The 20,268-nt window shown below is 39.6% G+C and overlaps 1 long non-coding RNA gene across 2 annotated transcripts in view; it reads left to right on the top strand.

The window, feature by feature from the left end:
* LOC106033716 (uncharacterized) overlaps positions 1-20,268 on the top strand; it is a 278,677-nt gene that overhangs the window by 3,305 nt on the left and 255,104 nt on the right. The gene's annotated exons all lie outside the window — the stretch shown is intronic.

Genomic DNA, 20,268 nt, shown 5'->3' on the forward strand with positions numbered 1-20,268 from the left:
ATAGTTTGCCTGTTTTTGAGCTTCGATTTTATGTATAAATCCTCAAAGCCTACAAGTTTAGCATTTCTATGGGCTATAAAAGCAGCTTTTTATTGACTAAAAACTGTACGAATTTGTACTCTTAATGCTTCTAAAAAATGTCAACCCGATTACTGAATAAAATTGAAGGCTGCCTTCAATTGCTCAACTTGTTTGTAAGAAATCTGTTGTGTTTACCTTACAAAGCTGTAATGAGTGATATGTATTTGTGGGAATATTTTATCTCTCAAGGGATTTTGGCACTCTGCATGCTAACTAGCACCACTGCAACGTTACCATTTATCATTAGGGAGCTTTGAAGGTCTACAGCATTAATGCTGCTATGCACTGCTTGGCATGACAAGACTAGTGTTTCTACAGATTACTCATGCCATGTTGTCAATGGGAAAGGTCATACAGGACTGAATTCTGCTTAATGTAATCATATTTCTTAATTCATAGTTTCTTAAACAAAATGCTTTCTCCTTGCTATAGGACAATTGAACTAATAGCCTTTAGCTTGTTACTGTAATTCTTGCAATGTTCTATTTTGGGAGAATAGGTTTATATTATTGCCTCTCTATAAAAGTGTTCGGAGGTCACCTTTCGAGACATCATTTTTCTTCTTGTTTGCTCCAGTCACCAGGAGGAGATTCTGTTCTCTGAAGTGGGAAGCTCTATGTTAATATGGTTTAATGTCTTTTCCAGAGGGAGTTGCTATCAAGTAACATAATGTGATGCTCAGGAAGTGAGGGTTACTACGTTCATAGCTGCTCTCTGTGCTAGAAGAATTTCATGTTTTTTACATCTTTTGAGTGTTAATGAAGCTATCTTACAAAAGGGTTTTGACTTTGAATGTGTTTTATCCTCTAGAAAGCTGAAGTGAAACCTTTACACCTGTTATCTTACCAAGCATTACACAACTTTATTTAAACAAACTTCAAACAGGATTGGTATCTATTTCACTCTTGTTAATAAGACACTAAGAAATAGGAGCAACAAACTTGTTTTTTGTCTTTGCTTCTCTAAGAAACATCTGTGTCCTGACCTTTCTCTTTATCAATTCCCCCCCTCATTTTGCTTTAGCAGTACCGTTTCAGACATCAACCAAACACACTGATTGCAGTGATTTGCCTTGCCTCTTGAAAGCAGCATGCAGTGCCTTACTACTGCCCACCTCAGTGAGCAGCCTTGCTGCGGCACTGCTGCAGAGGCCATCCAGGAAGCCTGGTGAGGGTTGGAGTCAACTTAGCAAAAGGTATTTGCTCATATACTTTACATTTTCATCAAAAGAGAAAAGTCAGTTTTCAGAGTCCTTGTTTTTTTTTTTCTTTTTCCCCCTTTTTTCTTTTTTTTTTCCCTTCCTTTCTTCCTCTCAAATTGAAGCTTTGTTTTCCATGGAAAGCATACTTTAAGAGAAGCACAGGTCTGTTTAGTGGTTGGTTGGAACAACATGTCTGATATGACCCGCAGAGGAAAGAAAGGTGTGAGAAATCTCTGCCTAAAAGTACTTTAGGGCAAGCAGTATAATGATTTATAGGTCTGATGACTTTAGATCTACAAAGAGACTTCAAAAGAAGTTCTATTACCAGCTTATAGGTATAAAAAATAATTTGAAGTTGAGTAGTCTTCAAAATGTTAACTGAGAAAAGCCATATAGTTTATGCTGCATCTCAAAACAGTGTAGAACTGGGGGGAAGAAAGAGTCAAGGAGAATGACCGGTTATTAAAAGGGAATATCACAATATAGTAAATGCTGAAAAAGTTCTCATCCCAGTAGAGGGGAATGAAACCACATTTCTCATAGGTATGTTGTACCGTCTATTACAGAGTTATACAACCTGTCACAGGCTTACGTGTCACATACAAATACGGAATATTGTGACCATAGGATACTGTAATAAAGCTCAATTTCTGATTCTTCTTATCACCACTTGGAAACCTCTTTGGGACTGATATATTCCATATTTTTTCAACTCTTGGATGTGTGGTAGGCTTTCCTGAGGAAATTTTATTTAAATTTAACACAGCCAGGTAAGTTCCTGTACAGATCCGCAGTACTGTTCATTCTCTAGCTCCTCTTGAGCTTCCAATATTTTGGGATTAAAAGATGTTTCAATGAAGTTTGCATGCTGGAATGTTGTGTAGTTAATGATAACATTTCAGCATTGCTGGCTTACCTAAAATGTGCCCCTTGCTAAAATTACCTTATAGCTTTGCCCTTAAAATGTGCCACTTATATTTTCTATATGTGTCATATATGTTTCATATATATGTGCCACATACATTTTCTTTGCCTTTCAAAGTAGAGGGTCTCATCTTCCTCCTGCAACCACTGTCAGTCTTGACAAGTCGTTGATTCTCAGGAATGTCTTAAATGAAGAAGACACCATTTTGCTACTGTTGCCTGCCCTTCTTTCATACAATGGAAATACTGCCTAGACCCTGAATGTCTGATCAGTCTGTGTATTTTCAAGCTGAATTTTTTGCACTCAGAGAAAAGAGAGCAGATGGCTGTGTCTGCTTGCATTTTAAGAGAGGGTTTAGCTTTAAAGAAAAGTGAGAATAGGATTTGTTTCTTGTTTCAGATTGCAGGTTTACGGTAATTACAGTGTATCTCAATTTACAACTCTTTTAGGGAAGGTAAAACAGAGAAGACCAGCCTCTGGGGATAAATAAAGAAGAAATTGTTGAAGGGCATATCTAGCGCTTCCTTTCCCTCTTAAGGAGGAGAGGAGTCAAAGGATTTGCTTAAGAAATGCCAGCTGTGATATAAGACGTCATTTAGCTTCAACCTAAACCTAGTAAGATGTTAGGAGAGAAGGATTGCCTTCCACCTAATAACATTTCAAAATCCATGCAGATGCACCATTCTTCTGTTTTTGAAGAATAATTAACACTAGACCATCGTTAACAATTGAGAACAGCCAAGTTGAGACTGGGTGGGTGGCACGTGCTGGGAACTGAAGGGTCATGAAAAAGAAGGATTATTGTGGCAAGAGGGGATTGGATGTCCTTGAACATGTCATTTACAGACTGGATTTTCTGAAGATAAAGATTCATTTTTTAAAGTAAGGCAATTTATATGAAGATGCTACCTGAAAGCTAAACAGTTTCACAATTTTAGTTCTCACAAGAACTTTTTCCTGGCTGAGAAATGCGTTCTTGCACACAGTCGTACTTAGCAGAATTGTAATGATGATTTTTTTTTTTATCCAGTTCATGGGAAAACCACTTCTCTCAATTCGCTTAAAAATGGATGTTTGGGGTGGTGGGAGAATGGGGAGAAATAGAAAATTATATGGAAAGAAGGCTATTCCATCTTAAAATGTGCTTAGCTACATAAAACTCTTATCAGAACTGACTTTCTGGCTGCAGGGAATAATTTGTATTTTTTTTTCCTGCAAGCAGCACAAGAATGGGTTTTATAAAGTTTGTTCAATATGCTAAAACTCTCTCCATCACACTTTGAAATAGGAGTTTAAGCTGCTCTAGAGGTAGTTCAATACCAATTTACTTGCATTTCAGTACAGCAGTTCTGCAGGATTTCTGAAGTCTGCTGAGTAATACACGTGAATACCTGACGTTTCACACAGAGGTCTACGCTAGTTCTTGAATCAACCTGGAAAAACAAAACAAACAAGCATTTCAAGATCTGCTTAGAAAAAAATATTTCCATGCCCTTCCTCTGAACAAATTCTTAAAGTGGTGTTTGTTCATAGTAATTGGAGTGAAAGTATTTTAGACAGCAAAGAAGCCTATCTTTCCTGATACTCAGGATGGCTGAACTTCTTCCAGGCTCCTCCAGTTCTGGCAATGAGGCTCCGTCTGCCCTTCTGCAGACCTAGGTCTTGCTGCCTTGCTAATTTTTCCCCTGTAAGCTTTAGGGTTTTTTATCGTTTTGAATTCCACCATCTCCCCTACCTCTTTAAAGGTTGCTGGCCCTGGAATGGGGAAAGTGAAACCGGAGGAGCTTGAAAGAAAACAGCCTGGTGTCAGCCCTGAAACCAGCCTATCTGGCATGGATAACTTGGGTTTCTGTGGGTCTGCATATCTCAGATAAAACTCCTGAAGCAGCACACATGGTTGGATTCACCAAGAATGTTAATAATCTGTGGCGGTGGGGAGTGGAGGAAACAAATTTATTTCCCGATTACACACTGAAACCTTCCTTTTTTTTTTTTCTGCTTCATACCAGGCCCATGGTTTTTATGCCATTAAATCTTGATTTCTACTTTAGAAATATATATATATATTTCATTATCTGTGAGAAGGGAATCTAGCTTGTCAACTAAGAGACCTCCAGTGCTGTACCCAACCAGACTGATGTGCTCTGTTCTTCTGCATGGTCCCTCAGAATCAGCTTGACTAAAAGCAGGGACAATCCATAACAGTCAATATTGACTTAATCTAAGTACTTGTTTAGTCATGTGCCTCTGAAGTGGGAACAAATTTCTCCGAAGATCTTTGGTATCTCTATTCTGGGGAATGTATCGGTGGGTATAGCAGAATAGGGCAGACAGTGCCATTGTCAGATGGTGCCCCACTTTACCTTATTTCACTGCGTTATAAAAGCTCAGAGGCTGTCACTGCAACTATCCTTGTTATTTGGAATGACTCTGGAATTTAGGAGACTTTTCTTGATTGTTGTTGTTAACAATAATAATAAAAAATCTCACTCAAGATATCCTATTTAAATAAAATAAATAAATAAAGAGTATGCTAGACTTATTAAAGAAGGCATAAAACACCGCCTGTGGCAGCGTTCCCCAACTTTGCTGGCCTGGGGGTAGTGATATTGAACGAGTCGTGTGCTGTAGGCATGTTGTGCTTTCTTCTTCCCTTCAGCTTGAATTCAACTTTTTAATTTCCTGTGCCTGTGAGCACGGTTGGAGGGTGTCATGGGCAAACAGCGCTCACGAGCAGTAAGCTTGGAAGGCTGGCCTACGGTGAAGCTCCCTTTGCTGCCTCATCTCTATCGCATTTCTGCTGCTCGGTACGAAGTTATTCCTGGAGCTAGCAAATTCCATGAAAAGTTTCAAAACCTGAAAACTAAGCCAGCAGAAAAGCACATAACGTGAGACCTGTTGTGCGATGCTGTTACTAATGCGCACCAGGGGGCACAGTTACGCTTTCCCTTGCAATTTTTCATGGCTTAGTTTCCTGAGATGCTATAGATTAAGGAAACATTCTTCTGTTCTCTGGAAATAGCGGGGTGTTTAGTGTGATAATATGTTAAGATATACGCATTCTGAGCTGGCATTTGTAAGATGCAAAAATGTAGTTTAAACCCCATATTTATAAACAATTACTATGAAAAATATCTTTTTTCGATCTTCAGAATTTGTCAGTAGAGCACATTTCGTATAGGTGTTACACACAGTAACTGTGACTTATATGGCCAGTTCTGAGTTGTTGGTTTTCATCCACCTGAAACAATTAAAGCCGATTTTGATAGCCTAGCTTTCCATTCTCATGGGCTATTGAGAAAGGTTAATTTAATTATCTGTATCACCGTAATCGTCTCATCATCATTTTAGGAAATCTTAGATTTGCATAAATTAAAACATCCATGTTTTGTAAGTTTCTTTGTTCTAAGGAAGAAGAAATGCACAAAAATAAAGCAGCATAAATCTTCATAGTTTTTCTGATAAAGAGCACAACAAATGACGAGTTGTGATGCTACTAGAAATGAATTTGGAACAATGATGCATGAACACTGAAATGTCTCCATTATGACCTCTTTGGAAAGCTTGTGTCCCTTTAATGTGTGCCATCATTTATATGCAGCATAGGGTGAAACTGGACCTAATAATATTTTGGCTTATTTTCTACACAGATCTGCTCCCCAGAAAAATGTGTTTATGCTATCTGTGGCCAAATCAGATGTAGGTTCTGCTTTAGATTCAGTGATGCCTACATCTTGCAAATGTTAAGCTAATTTAACCCCAAATAGTGAAAAGTAAATAATAAAAAATGCATGGTATTTCATCTTCAGCCAAAAATTCAAGGATGGCTACTTCACGAGCTTCATTTAATTATTTTCTGCCTTCACTAGAGATTTGGTTCAGGTAGGAGCAGATGTAAGCATAAAAATTTGAACTGAGGTCCTGACATTTTTAGACAGGGACTTCAATTCTTGTTTTTGTCAATTCCTATTGTCCTCAGTGCTGTGTCTTGGTTTCCAAATAAGAGCAAAAATAAAGTGAGATTTTTATACGCGCTGAAGAAAAGTTATTTATGCCTGAATTGTCTCTGTGGCAATTTATAGAAGTATGCAATTATTATCTTAAATGCTTACAAGTAGGGCTCAATCATGTTGGAGTGCAAACACAAAGCAGTAATTGGTCCTTGTTTCAGAGATGCTGTAAGTTAAATGGACCTGGTGGGGATACAAGGAAAGTAAGTTATGTGGTGGCGGCATGTTAATGCCGTGATTGTTTAAATGGTAGGATCGAGTTAAAGCTTTGCTGAGTGGAAAGGGAGGAGAAGGCAGCAGGTGGGTGGGGTCCTGTTCTTCCACAGCTGTCAGAGAGCCCTGAATGACACGGGCAGGAAGATGAGCCTTTGCCTAAAACAGCAAAGCGTGAGTGTGGAAATGGTCCGTGTGAGGGAGGGGTGAGTGTCCTGTTGTGCTTAGCTGTCTGTTTCCAGTAGTTACGTGCTCAAACAAGAGTTCAGCGTAGTCCTAGAGGGCTGCTTCCTCTCCTGAAGAGGTAGGGCCAAACGTGCGTGGGGAGCCTGAGCCTGCCGGAGCGTGGCCAGAAGGAGACTTGCACTGTAAAGCCAACTGGACCACCGAAACCAGTGGGAAAGCTCGTATAAGCTAGGGCCTACAACTACTGCTGAAACAGAGTCTGGATGCTCTCTGTACTTTTTGGAGGCTGTCCCAAAAGCGTCCTGAGGCACCTAGACCCTGGCTAACTACAGCTTCACCTAGCAGGTAGCTGTCATCCTATTGAAAGCCCGCAGTAGCCACATCCCCTACCACTGCTGTTTCACTGCTTTGCTTGGGAAAACAGGTTTGTATTTCACCTGAAAATTGACTTGTATGCCTTCCTCTGAACCTGCTACAGAAAGGACTGTTTCTGCCTGCTTTAGGAAATGTGACTAAAGCCAACAGAAAGTTTTCTTGCCTTAAGAGACTGGTTTCAAAGCCCAGCACTTTTGCCAATATAACTCATGTAAAACAAACTTGGATTCAAAAATGTTTGAGGACCTAGGACCTGCTGCCTCCCAAATGCTTGCAGATACAGTGTTGGAGGGCTGACTTAGCACAAAAGTGCTTATCCATGCTATGGCACAGGCATGACCTGTAAGTATATATGAGGTCTAACTGGAAACCACGATCAGCAGAGTAGAATTATTTATATTGTATATTACTTTATATTGTATGTAAGTTCGTATTATGTAAAATATGCATATATCTGATTTTCAATATATACACATGTGCATATGTTTGTCAGCGCGGTGATAGTAATTATAGGCCAACTGTGCTCATTTGTTCGTACAACCTTGCAGCACTCTCAGGTGTTAACACTTGGTGTGTTCTGACAGTGCGGATGTCAGCAATAATGTCTCTCTTTCTTTGAGAATGCCTCTACAGAGCTCTGTAAGAAAGCCAATAGATACTGAACTTATACTAGCCTACTGCACAAGGTCACCATTAATTTTTAAAGAACAATTGAAATGCATTAAAAAAAAATCTAGACATACTTATGCTATAATGAGTATTGAGCAGCAAAGCAGAACCGCCGCTCCCCTTCCCCAGCCATCAAACCACCAGGTACCATTTCTGAACAGCAGCCAGGCACTCGTCATTCCTTTCAGTGCTGTGAGTTTTGAATATGGGCTGTGGAACAATGGATGTAGCTGCCTAATTTTCAGGAGTGTTGAAGCTGAAGCTTCTTTTCTGTTGTTGAGCCAGTAACTTTTACATCACAAGGATGCTTGCAGCTTCATGGTGAGAATCTCTGTGAGGGAAAACGGTTAACTGATTCCCATCTGCGATCAATATGAAGCTGACACAAAGTCTTTGCTTTAGCAGCTCCAATGGAGGTGATGAGCTGCTAGATGAAGGGTTTATACTGGTGTTATTTTTGCTCCTTCGCTTGTGTATTATGCGTATGTGATGTAAAAGGGAGTTGAATGTTTTCTTTGTTGCTTCCTCTGTGCCTAGAGGAGCTTGCAAGATTAATTTTCAGTGCGTGACAGAGAGTGTCGCTGGCTCTGAAGACTCTTTATTCACCGAGAATCCGAAAGATGTCTCCCAAAGACTGTGTGTAGGTTGGCGCTGTTGTCTGAGCGCAACCAGCTGAAGGTTCTTTGTTTGTGAAATGAATGCCTATGCTTTTTGTCTGCACTTTTGGTTGAATCTGAGATTATCTCTGAAATGATCTCTGTGTATCGTGATTGAGTAACCAGAGTCACAGCTAGGGGAGGATGCAGAGGCAAATTCTTGTTAGCCAACATAAAGAGTAGTCAGATGAGGAAAAAAGCCATACCCAGATGAGCTGTGATTTTTAACACTACAATCAAGAGCAATGAACATGCAGATTGAAAATAACTATGGGTTATAGCTGCTTTTGGAAATACAGCTAGGGAGAAGCTGTGAGAAGTTAGATTTAGAAATAATGCATAGGAAACTCCAGCTTAAAACCGAGGGGTAAATATCTTGGGGACAATACATATTCCTTGCTTCCAAAAAGGCTTTTATTTATTTATTTTTTTCCAAGTCAAATCCTTTATGAGAAAAATATCTCACCTTGGAATATTAGTAGGTTGCAATATGCCTTAGTGAGAAGCAAATCTGGGAAGGGGTAATGCGGCTTCTGTAGGTGGAGCTGAGGGAAGTTGATGTGATGTGTCTGATCAAGAAAAGATCAAAGGGAAATGATTTCTGGAGATGCAAGCTTTCCTTTTCACTGTTACTGAGGCAAAGAATGCCTACATTGTCTAGTTTCTGAGAAAGATAAGTCTGGATGTGTTGTTAAAACTGATTTTGCTAGTGTTCACTGATCTTATTGATCTTTTCAGAAAGCTCTGGATAGCCTCACATGCTGTACGATGTAATGTGAGAAAGAACCTTCAGCAAAAGCTGGAGGAGACCATCTGAAATGATGGAAGGAGAAGTTTTACCTGATTACTCTGCACTTAATAAAAAACTTCTGTTTCTCTATAGTCATATCTTGTTTATCTGACTGCTGGCTGCAATAACTGAGCATCTCAGCATTTAATCAGCTTCTCTTGTAGAATCCGTGAAGTACAGAATGATGTTTTACCCTTTTATAAGCTGGGAGTAGGGAAAACAAGTTGCTGAATATTTTTAAGCATCCTGCTTTAAGGTCTTTGCTCAGGACAGTAGAAGTATGAATCTCCAGTGGACAGAGGTCTCCCAGTTTTCATTAAATTATTGATGCACAGTGGAGGTGTAGGAATTAGTGTCTTTTGTGTCCCAACCAGAGCAGCTTGCAGAAAGCCAATGAGACAGGAATGAGTGCCTTGTGTGGATGGTTTTCTGGGCAGCTATACGATGAATGTAAAATTAATAGTTTTCAGAAGTTTTCAAAGTGGCTGATGCTGATATATGAGTGGGTCTGTCAGATGTCTAGGAAATAACTTCCTTAATGGTAAGATCTGCTGCTACGAGCTAGGACTTCAGAAATTAGCTCCATAGCTTTGTCCTTGCATTTACAATCTCATGGTGGTAACAGAGTAAATTAGATGCCAAGATGTTTCTATCTTTAAAATGGCTTTAGTGCCTCTCTTACTGGATATAGTGAGGATTGGCACATATATTGAGACTTTCAGATGAACAGCAAAATGGAATTGCAAAGGTTACTAGTTTTACTGTTTGCTAGCAGTCTAGAAGGTGCTTGCATTCCTAAGGGTTAATACAAAAATAAATTTAGCTTAGCACAGTTGTCAGCCAATTTAAGGTGAAGATTTCAGAGATTAGTTCTGACAATCCTGTGGAACACACCATATGTCATCTTTTGAAAACTGAAGACAGTATTCCTTCTGGTCTTTGTTATGAACTTAATGAGGTTAGAGAAACGTCCTCTGCCTCTTACCAGACACAAGGGTAGGTGGCCTTGATTTGAAAAATACTGATCAACAATGTATCTTTAGTGAGAAAACAACTTGAATTATGCTGCTGGTTTTGTTCCTACGGTGCCTCTCAATAAAAGCTTCATCACAAAATGATTTAATTGCAATTGCTCGTAAAACCCACAATTTATTACAAGCCAGAGCAGAATTCAGCAGGGATGACTGGCTGCTTGTTTTGAGCTTGCTTGTTGTGTTTTGGAATATCGAAGCCTGATGGGACAGACCTAACAGCTGTAATGCAGGTGTAGGAGATGGCGGCTGCAGAGATCTTTCTGGGTGGGGTTCGCTGGAGGACAGAGCCTCAATCTTCCTCTGACTGTAAGAACTGACGTGCCCTGATGCCAGCATCCTCCAGGCCAATTACAGCATGATGATGTTTTATTGTTTCACTGCTGCAAATATAATGAATGGTGCTGCTATGACAGAGAAATAGTCTTTAATACGAGAAAGGAGATTGGAAATAAATTGTGCATCCAGCTGCCTTGCTGGCTGTACTTTTTTTGCTATCCGAGTCTCTTAAATGACAATTTGAAGGCTACCTAGTCACTGCGTTATCTACTCTGATCATTTTGGGTATATGTATCTCTTTCATCTATCAAATGGCCAAAAAAAACGCTATTTTTCAATCTTGGAAGATCCTGAAAACTGAGTCTTTAGGTTTTGATTATCGTTCTGTAGTTATTATTCTGTACACCAAACTGGAGCCAAATGTTTGTATTTTGATATTTATCTATCTTTAGCAAGTTACAGTTAGAAATAATCATAGAGATTCTCCTTCCATTTTTAATAAAAATTGCCTATCATTTTAAATCAAAAAACTTCTACAACTTCTGCTGTCCATTTGATCTCACCTTTTTTAATCAAACCTGAATTTTGAAATATGGGATTTAGGGATCATGCTAGGTTCTTTTTAATTTAAAACTAAACCAGGAAAAATAAAGGAAATCTCATCACATATTTTTTCTTTCACTGTTGAAAGTATTTTAAGCAACTGAAATGAGAAAAATGACATAAATGAAACCTAGGTAATGTTAGAAATAAAGTACTTTTTTTCAGACTGTCTAGGATTTAGATCAAGAGATTGGAAGTTTTTCTGACTTTGCTATTGATTTGTTAGGGGATGGTGTTTAACTTCTGTGTGTGTTTCTGCAGTTGCCCTTACCTCATAAGATTTTCTTACACTTTGCATCTGTGATTTTTATTAACTGATTTGTGGAGGGAGGGGAAAAGTAAATAAGGTGCAAAGGAAGAGGCGCTGACTCCTTACTTGTCCAAATACTTTCAATCTATAAGCAATCCCACTTTTTGGAAAGAGGAGTAATCTTCAGAATACAACATTGATAAATCTAAGTAGATTGAAGCCTGCGTGTATTTAAGATGAGTGATCAAAAGAGCCAAGTGGCACAAAGCACAAATGGGATATGAGAAACAACAGCAATAATGAAGGCAATTAGTTTACTTTCTCTGAGAGAACAAGATGCTTGCTGCCAAATGAATATCAAATTGCTTGGCAGCTGGGGATGGTGCACGAGGGGGCAGGAGCAGAGTGGTAAATTGGCAGCAGTTATCCTTTTCTCTGTTTCCCAAAGAGGTTTTGGGGCTGGAGCAGATGGGAGAAGGACATCCCTTTCTGGCTGAGCGGGGCCGACCTGCCCTGCAGGACAGAGGGGACGTGTGCTGGTGAGCTGGAACTCGCTGCACGTAGCTCTTCTCAGGAGGTTCTTGTAGAAGTGCCTCCATCCCAGCCCTGGGGGTGAACTACTGCTTTCCTAAAAGCCAGAATATCAGGATACTTATAAGTCTGATGACATGAATTTTTGACAAGGGGAATGAGGTGGGGAGGGTTTGGTGAGGAGAGATGGGTATCTTCCAGAAGATGAGTTTTGTAAGTCTGATTTCAGTGCTGAAAGTGATGGCTAAACCTGCCTATGATGTGAAACAAAGTAAGAAAGCAGTGATGTACATGCTGAACTAAAGAAAGCCAGAAGGCTAGAAATGATTTTCCTATGGCTGTTGTTCTGCAGGAATTGATTACTAACAGTTGAATATCAATGAAACTTAAATTCTTTGATGAAACTGTCCTTGGACAGCTCTGTAGGAAATATATTTATCTTTTAAAAGGCAGCTAAATGAAGAATAAGTATTCTCTCATATTCCAAAAGCTAGCCTGTGGTGGAAACCCTTCTCATTGAGTATCTCTAGTATGAAAAGCTTTACTTTTTTGCTGGTAATCCTGCTGATAGTGAAATACAAGTGTAAGGTATGCCTTTTTTAAAAATAAAAAGCTATTTACCATATCTTTATGGAGAAATTACTCATAAATTATGAAGTTCAGAGCCTCCCTAGTCTGGTTTTAGAAATTTCAAGTCAATGAACTGCACATGGCCTTTGTCTTTTTACAGAAACCTTTTCTTATGTGAAATTATTATCCAAATTAAAAATACATCTTTTTACATTTTGTACAGAAAAAGCAGGAACAGACAGATGAGCCTTTGCTTTCACAGCATGCATATGATTTATCAGGCATTGCGTTCTTTCCCTGGGGGAAGGTAGGTCAGCTGAAGTATGCAGTGGGGGATGATGTAAAGGTTTTTTTATTGCAAGAGATGTTTTGTACACATGTGTCAAGATAGCTTTCATTAGGATTGTTTCAGAATTAGCACCACTGAGAGCAAGCCATGGGATTTAAAACTTGTATGTTGCTGGTAAGAGTTCTCTATTGTGGTTTAAAAAAAAAAAGTTATAAATTATTTTCACAGAAAAGACAAATGCATGAAAATACTTGTTACTGTGTGAGACGACAGTTCTATGATATTATATTTCGAAAAGCTGCCAAAAAATATTGTATGAATAACTAGCGATGCTCTGAAATGTCTAGTGCTGTGCCTGCAAATTGCTCCTTGGCATGAAATGTGTTTTGCAGCTGTTATAAAGGTACATCAAAGCCTGGGCTGGGGGAAAATTCAAACTGGCGGGCAAAAAAAGTCCTGGGTGCAAATAGTTGATCTGCCCAGAGTGAGACGAAGCCAAATATTGTTTGCTCTGCATTGTTTGACAGAAGCATCGGGCAAAAATTACAAGCAGGCCAAATTCACTGCTTGCATAAACAAGCTGAATGTCACTGAAGTCAGCTGTTTGCACTGACAGTGAATTTGCCTTCCAGGTTTTAAATGACTCTTACATCCTTTAATGTCAGAACATAAAACAAATTTCATTGTGTGGTCTAAATTAACTAATTATACGAGTTTCCCATCTCTTACTGTAGAGGTGGGAGAAAAGCTCCTTGTTCTACTGCTTAGCCCTGTAGGTTGTTTCAGAGCTACGGAGGTGAGAAGACACAACGCCTGTTGCCTCTCTACCTTCGATTGCAGCTGCTTGAGGGATGAGAAGGCAGCTGGGGACTGCTTAGGGTGGTGCATCTTCCTGGGCTGCACGGTATGATGCACTGTGCAGATCCCCAGAAAGGCTAGAGGGGTCTCCTGCCCTGGTTTGCATCACTTGGATACTTTCCAGGGAAGTTTTCTATGGAGGGAGGTGGCTTTAGAGGGTTGGGGTCAATGACCACATGCAAGGAGAGGCTACAGGCAGATCCCATAGGGAGTCAAACTGGAGAACAAAACAGCCAAAGGAGGTTACAGCAGGTGAGGTGAGGAACTGCATTAATTCCTATTGTCTTGACTGGGTCAGACCTGAGCCCTCTGATGATGCTTCTCACCACTTGTATATGTATAATACGCCTTAGATCTGCACTATCTACCTATGCAGATCAGTCCCACAGCTATTTTGAATTGACAGCTGTAAGGCTGGCCCTAATTTTTCTTGTCTTTCAGCCCTACCTTGTGAGTGGGTAATGTTGGGAGCCTGCATGAGGGATCGGTTTGGGGCTCATCAGGAGCAGTGTTGCTGCCACCTGCACCAGCATCTCTTCCCTCTCCTGCTCTCTTCCCACTCCCCTGCAAGCACTGAGGTGTGTAAACAGGGAAATCACTCATAACTAGCTAATAATCTGCAGGATGTGTCCTGAATACAAGGCATTTGATCCTCACCAGGTATAGAAATGTGCTGGCAATTGAAATCTGTTTTATTATTCAAATCCCTAAGTATTGATACTAACACATTAACTTAATTTACAAGCTAAAAGAATAGTTTTGCCAGATAACGATGGCATAATATACTATTCACATCTGTTAGTAAGGTCCTCTGGGAGCTTCTATTTAACTCCCTTTCTCAAAGCATCCTGCTTTCACTGTTGTTGGCTTTTATTTGACTATTTCTCTTCCAAAAAGAGCAATAGGTATTCTTTTACTTCTACTGGTTCTAAGTGTCTGGAGGCTCTTGGAGGACTGATCAAAAAATCAAATACTAACATTAAAAAAACCCTTCCTACCCAAAGATGCGATCCTTACTACTCTTCGAGCATGGTCAATTTTCTATGGAAAAAATTTCAAATTATAAAATTCTGTATTTTGCATGGGCTAAATGAAACATTTTGTTTCAGAGTAATAATTCCTGGTTGAAATATTTTGGGAAATATTTCAACTTAATCTTGTTCTTGGCTGCCTCGTGGGAACTAGAGGTAGTTGATGAGCTGGATTCCCTTGCTTTGCTGTGCCCTCCATGTCTCCATGTCCTTCAGAAGGAAACAACAATGCCAACATACCAGAAGTACTTGTTTCAAAGTTGGGGAAGCCTCTCTTTCTGATTAGCTTGACGCTATCTCTTAAAATTTTATTATTATTATTTTTACTGATTATTGATAACACTCTGTGCTTTATAAGCCATGACAAACACCATACTTGCTGTGTGGCTCTTACAAATATCCTAGTGAAAAAGAATGAATGAGGTTTAGTAAAAAATCAGACTTAGTCTCCCACAGTGATGTGTTTAAGCATGCTAAGTTTTTAGGGATGGTTTGAGTGAGAAGTAGTAGTTTCATAACTGTGGAGTGCTAACGAGGGAACAGCAGTTTTCCATTTTCTTGACAACAAAAATTTAAGCTCCTGAGTGAAAACTTGGCACTAAGGTAGGAGAAGTCATTTATTTGAAACTAATTCAGGATATAGTTAATGTTTATTCTAAGGATTTACTTTCAGAGAAGGGCATAATTTACGTGGCAGCTGAGGAGCTTTTGCAACATTAAATAGAGAGGGGCACTGCCTGTATGCTGCTTCCTTCTGATCTGTTAGCACAGGCACTGAGGGTGCCCTGTCTAATGTGCCGCAGCCAAATCCCGTGTTAGTGCTGACTGGTAAGTTGAATATATCCAGAAGTGTGCCCTGGCAGTCAAAAGGGCCAACCAACCACACCCTGGGGTGCAGCAGGCATGGCACTGCTAGCCAGTCGAGGGAAGGGATTGTCCTGCTCTGCCCTGTGCTGGTACAGCCTCACCTCAAGTACTGTGTACAGTTTTGGGCACCACAGTATAAGGACATAAAACTCTTGGAGAGGGTCCAAAGGAGGGCTACAAAGATGGTGAAGGGCCTAGAGGGGAAGACGTATGAGGAGCGGATGAGGTCCCTTGGTTTGTTCAGCCCAGAGCAGAGCAGGCTGAGGAGAGGCCTCATGGCGGCCTGCAGCTCCCTCACGAGGGGAGCGGAGGGGCAGGCGCTGAGCTCTGCTCTCTGGGGACAGCGACAGGACCCGAGGGAACGGCATGGAGCTGGGACAGGGGAGGGTCAGGCTGGGTATTAGGAAAATGTTCTGCACCCAGTGGGTGGTTGGGCACTGGGACAGGCTCCCCAGGGCACTGGTCACAGCACCGAGCCTGCTGGAGTTCAAGGAGCATTTGGACAGTGCTCTCAGACACATGGTCTGATTTTGGGGTGGTCCTGTGTGGAGCCAGGAGTTGGACTTGACTATCCTTATGTGTCCCTTTCAACTTGGGATATTCTACGAGAAACAGCAAAAGCTGTTTGTGGAACCTGAAACATTACTTTGAGGAACAGGCAGGTACCCTCTGATTTGGGATGAGTCCATGTCCAGAGCCACTGTGTAGAATATTGTCCCTGGTCTGAATTTCTGAGGGTTCGCTGAAGGAAGCTTTAGTTTTTTTAACTAGGAATGGTAAAGACGCAAGCATCACAGTGGTGCCTGAGTAAGCAAGAGGCTGTTAAGAAGTGGGGATGAAAAAGTTGGTTATATGAACTGAATGTTTTGGCTTAGTAACTTCCTTTACTGCTACAGAATTTCTGTTTGTGAACGTATTTCAATACCTTGTATTTTTGTATTGAAATGTAGGTAAAGTACTTCTATACTGCAAACACACTATGGTGAAGAAAACTACTTTAAAGACTGGTTTCCAAATGTTAATGGCACTGTTAATTCTATAGATTTAGACTTCCAGACTTAGGTGTCTGAGATAGAGCTTACTAATGACAAGGGAAGGGCTACTGTTGAGTTTGAAATGGTTGAATCGGTAACGTAATGTGATCTACTGTAATGAAAGAAGATATTAAATTATATGGCACAACAAGATTTTAGAAAGCCTATAGCCTGTCAGTAGGTTACTTTTTGAGCTATGTATCTTGATTTTCAGACATTTACAGATATGTTTATTTTTGTACAAGCTACCATTAAAACAGTATTATTTTCCACCTGTTCTTTACAGCAAAGTGAAATGAGAGGAATTTCATTGTTTGTTATTGGAGGACAAGTCAGGACTGCTGGGAGGAGGAGAAGTAGGCAAGCAACCACACTTCACATATAATATATGAAATTGATTTCATAAATAACAGAAAAGTCCTGAACTTTGATTAGTGTGTTTTCTGAATGGAATCTCTCTGGAGGACATTCATTTTACTTGACTTTATTTTAAAAGTAATATTGTAAAAGCTAGGAGAAATGGGATATATAACTTCCAGATTAATTGTATTTTATAAGGAAGTTGCATTCTATTTAATACACATTGTTGGATTTTTCTAAACCAATTCAATCTAAATACCTTGAAGATTTAAGTCTTAAAGTTTCATTTCCGTCTGCATTGATTACTTTAGCAGGTCTTTGGATAAATGTCTAAAGAACTTGGGAGGCAGAATAAGTATTTGATCCACTGAAATCTTCAGTTTTCTCTGAGAAAGATCAAGTTATGAGCAAATACTATTTATACTGCTGCTTTCACTAGTATGAAGATCAGTGAAAACACGTCTATAATAATGTTCAAGGAGAATGGGTGTCGCATCTATTATGCAGGTATTATAATGTTTCAAAACCAGATAAAAATAATGTACTCAATAGACATTACAAAATGAACTCCAGTCTAATTGCTCTCAACATTGTATTATATCACTCCCATTTGCACCTTGTTAATGATTTCAAATGTTCAAACAAGCCATTTTTAAACTGATCAAAGTCTATTGCAGTTCTAACACTGATTCATTTCACCATCTAATCAGGTCTCCGTCAAATTCCTAAGTACTCATTTCCTTGGAAGTAATTTGCAAGTGGTGCTACTCGGGGTATTATGAATTGATGCAATATCCAGCTGCTTGTTGAAAGAAACGGCATGAACCCTGAGTTTAGAAGAGCATAAAAGATGAGCTCACTTGGTCAAACACGTTTTGCATGTTATGGCATTAGAGCAGACTTTGCATGTATCCTTGAATGTACTTTGCACCTGGTTCTTCATGTCTCTTGTAAATGTACAGCTGTTATGGCATCTTAGGATATGAGCGCCTGTAGCATTCTTGCTCTTTGAAATGACTAACCGCTCTGAGGCTTTTTTGGGCAGGGCTTGTTGAGGGGAGGGTCGTGATGAGGCAAGGATTTCTCTGCCACTGTCCTGGTCATATGAATGAAAGATGTATGAAGAGGAATATGTATTAAATTCTGCTTTCTCCTGGACAGGATGCAATTTCTTTGTTTGCATATTTCCAAACCTTCTAAGACTACTGCAAACTGAAATGCTCTTGCGCTTTCACCATTGCTAGTGGCAGAACCTCACAGCTGCCACTTACTTTTCAAAAATACTGCGCATGTATGAAGTCTCGCGGAGTCCCTTCTCACCCTGCTTGTGAGTTGTGCTCAGGCTGTCTTCCATAAATGTTTTTTTTGCAAAGTGCTCATAAAGGAGCATTTATTTGCTCCCTCATCGAAGTGGAGTGTCTAGTGATTGCCATGGATCACACAACTGCCTTTTAACAGAAACAAGACAGTAATTTGTATACTGTAAAAACCTATTAACTTGATCAGAGGCTTTAAAGAAATTGGAGGTAACTAGAATTGTAAGGCTCTGGTAACCTTTGGTTTGCACTAATGTTTTTTCATCACATCTTCATGGTCTTTTATGTTCTGTTTCCTTCTATAGAAGGCTGATTACTTGTGCATGTTGAAGAACCTGCAGTATTAAGCTGGACCATGTTGTACAAATTAATGAGTTTCTAAGAATTTGATATTACTGTTTTTCCAGGGAAGCTTCAGGTACACTTTAATTTTAGCTTACATTTCTTTATTTTAAGTTGAAAATCATTGCTTTTCATATCCACTTTGCTGTTTTTATTTGACAATGCAATCTCCAGTATTTTAGTGGGGCTGAAATCACAATTTGCTCATTGTACTTACCTGTCCTTCATAAGTTTGCAGTAGGGACTTTATTGATGTCAGAGCTGAGCTGACATCAGCAAAGCAGTGTTTGCTAGCCTGCCACTTCTGCTCAGGAAATGCTAATCAATTAGACTGGAACCTCTCGGATGCTTACATGCAAAAATACTTGCTGCTCTTCATCAGTTGTTAATTTCAGAGACAAAATTCTATCCATAGGTAAGATTAGCTACCGTGTTAGCTAATGACTCGTATGTGTTTATAACACTGCAGAAATTTTCCCGTAGTATTTTTTTTAATATTGAGAGGAGATTGCTAACTAGATAATAATGGTCTTTACACATCAAATTACATCCAAATGTGCAATGTTATTTAATTTGATTTAGGAATGCTTTAACTGTCAAGCTTCATAAAGTAAGGATCTGAAGATCTCAAAGAACCTTGCAGATATAAATGATTTAGACAGAAACAATCTTTAGTGGGGAAGGACTTTAGATAGTGTCCACTATCATCCTGGTTCCCACAGGCACATGAGATTGGTGAATGTTTGAGAGTTCCCTCTCATGGGCAAGAAGGATCATCCAGGGCAGATATATTCACCCACATCTTGTGGTATTTATCTTGTAGCATTAGAAAGGTCACCACTTCTCTGCTGCTGCGAGGTATTATTGGTTCTTGGATCTAACAGGCAGATGACTCTCTTTCTTTGGCATTTGCTAGTCTTGCAGGAACAAAACCAGACACAGAACTTGGAATGTAGCTGACTTCAAGGGGCCAAGCCTGAGGAAGAGAATTTTGAGGGGAATCTGGATGGATCTGGATCGTCAACTACAGGGGTAGTGTTACGAATTCCTGTTCATGACTTGCTTAAAATGAGGTTTTAAGCTTTCCTGCAGAGGAAAAAATTTGGAGCCATTTGCATTTAGATTTTTCATGTAGAAAAAAGGGCTTATTCTGTCCTTCAGGAGAGAAAATGCTGGAGCTTCCCCCCCCACAAATCTTTTGTCTTCCCTGCTAATAAAAATTGTATCTGGAATCGCTGCAATGTTTGAGGGTTGCATTTGCCCAGGACCTTGCTCCAATGTTCAGCTGGAAAAGCCAACTAGAAGGCTAGGTTTGGTGTAAAATTTTCCCTTGCGCTCAGGTACTCTGAGTAATTATAATGAAAAGAGCATAATTTCATATCCTCAAAATATCTAAAAGATGTTTTGAGGATGCTCCTTTCAAGCTCAGTCCTCCGACATCAAACTCCATCTTAGCTTTTCTGCAAACATTTTCTACCAAAATTAGGCTGAGGGAAACTGATCTTTTATAATAATGACATGAGAAAATGTCTGCATTGTGAAATGAAACTCAACAAAATATTTTAACACCAGTTATAAGTTTCTAACTCTACCAAAAGGATTTTGACAGATTTCACAATCATTCTCCATGGCTATTTTGTCCACTGCAGCACTTTCTCAAAGAATAGAAATAAAAGATACCTGACAGAATTGTTACATAGCTCAGAGTTAAATAACATTTCATTGTAAAATATAGAAATGAAAGGACTATAGATTTGGTATAAATGAACTGATGAGATGACTGAAAATAGACTTACAAATT

Source organism: Anser cygnoides, chromosome 4, assembly GCF_040182565.1.
Source record: "Anser cygnoides isolate HZ-2024a breed goose chromosome 4, Taihu_goose_T2T_genome, whole genome shotgun sequence".
Lineage (NCBI taxonomy): Eukaryota > Metazoa > Chordata > Aves > Anseriformes > Anatidae > Anser > Anser cygnoides.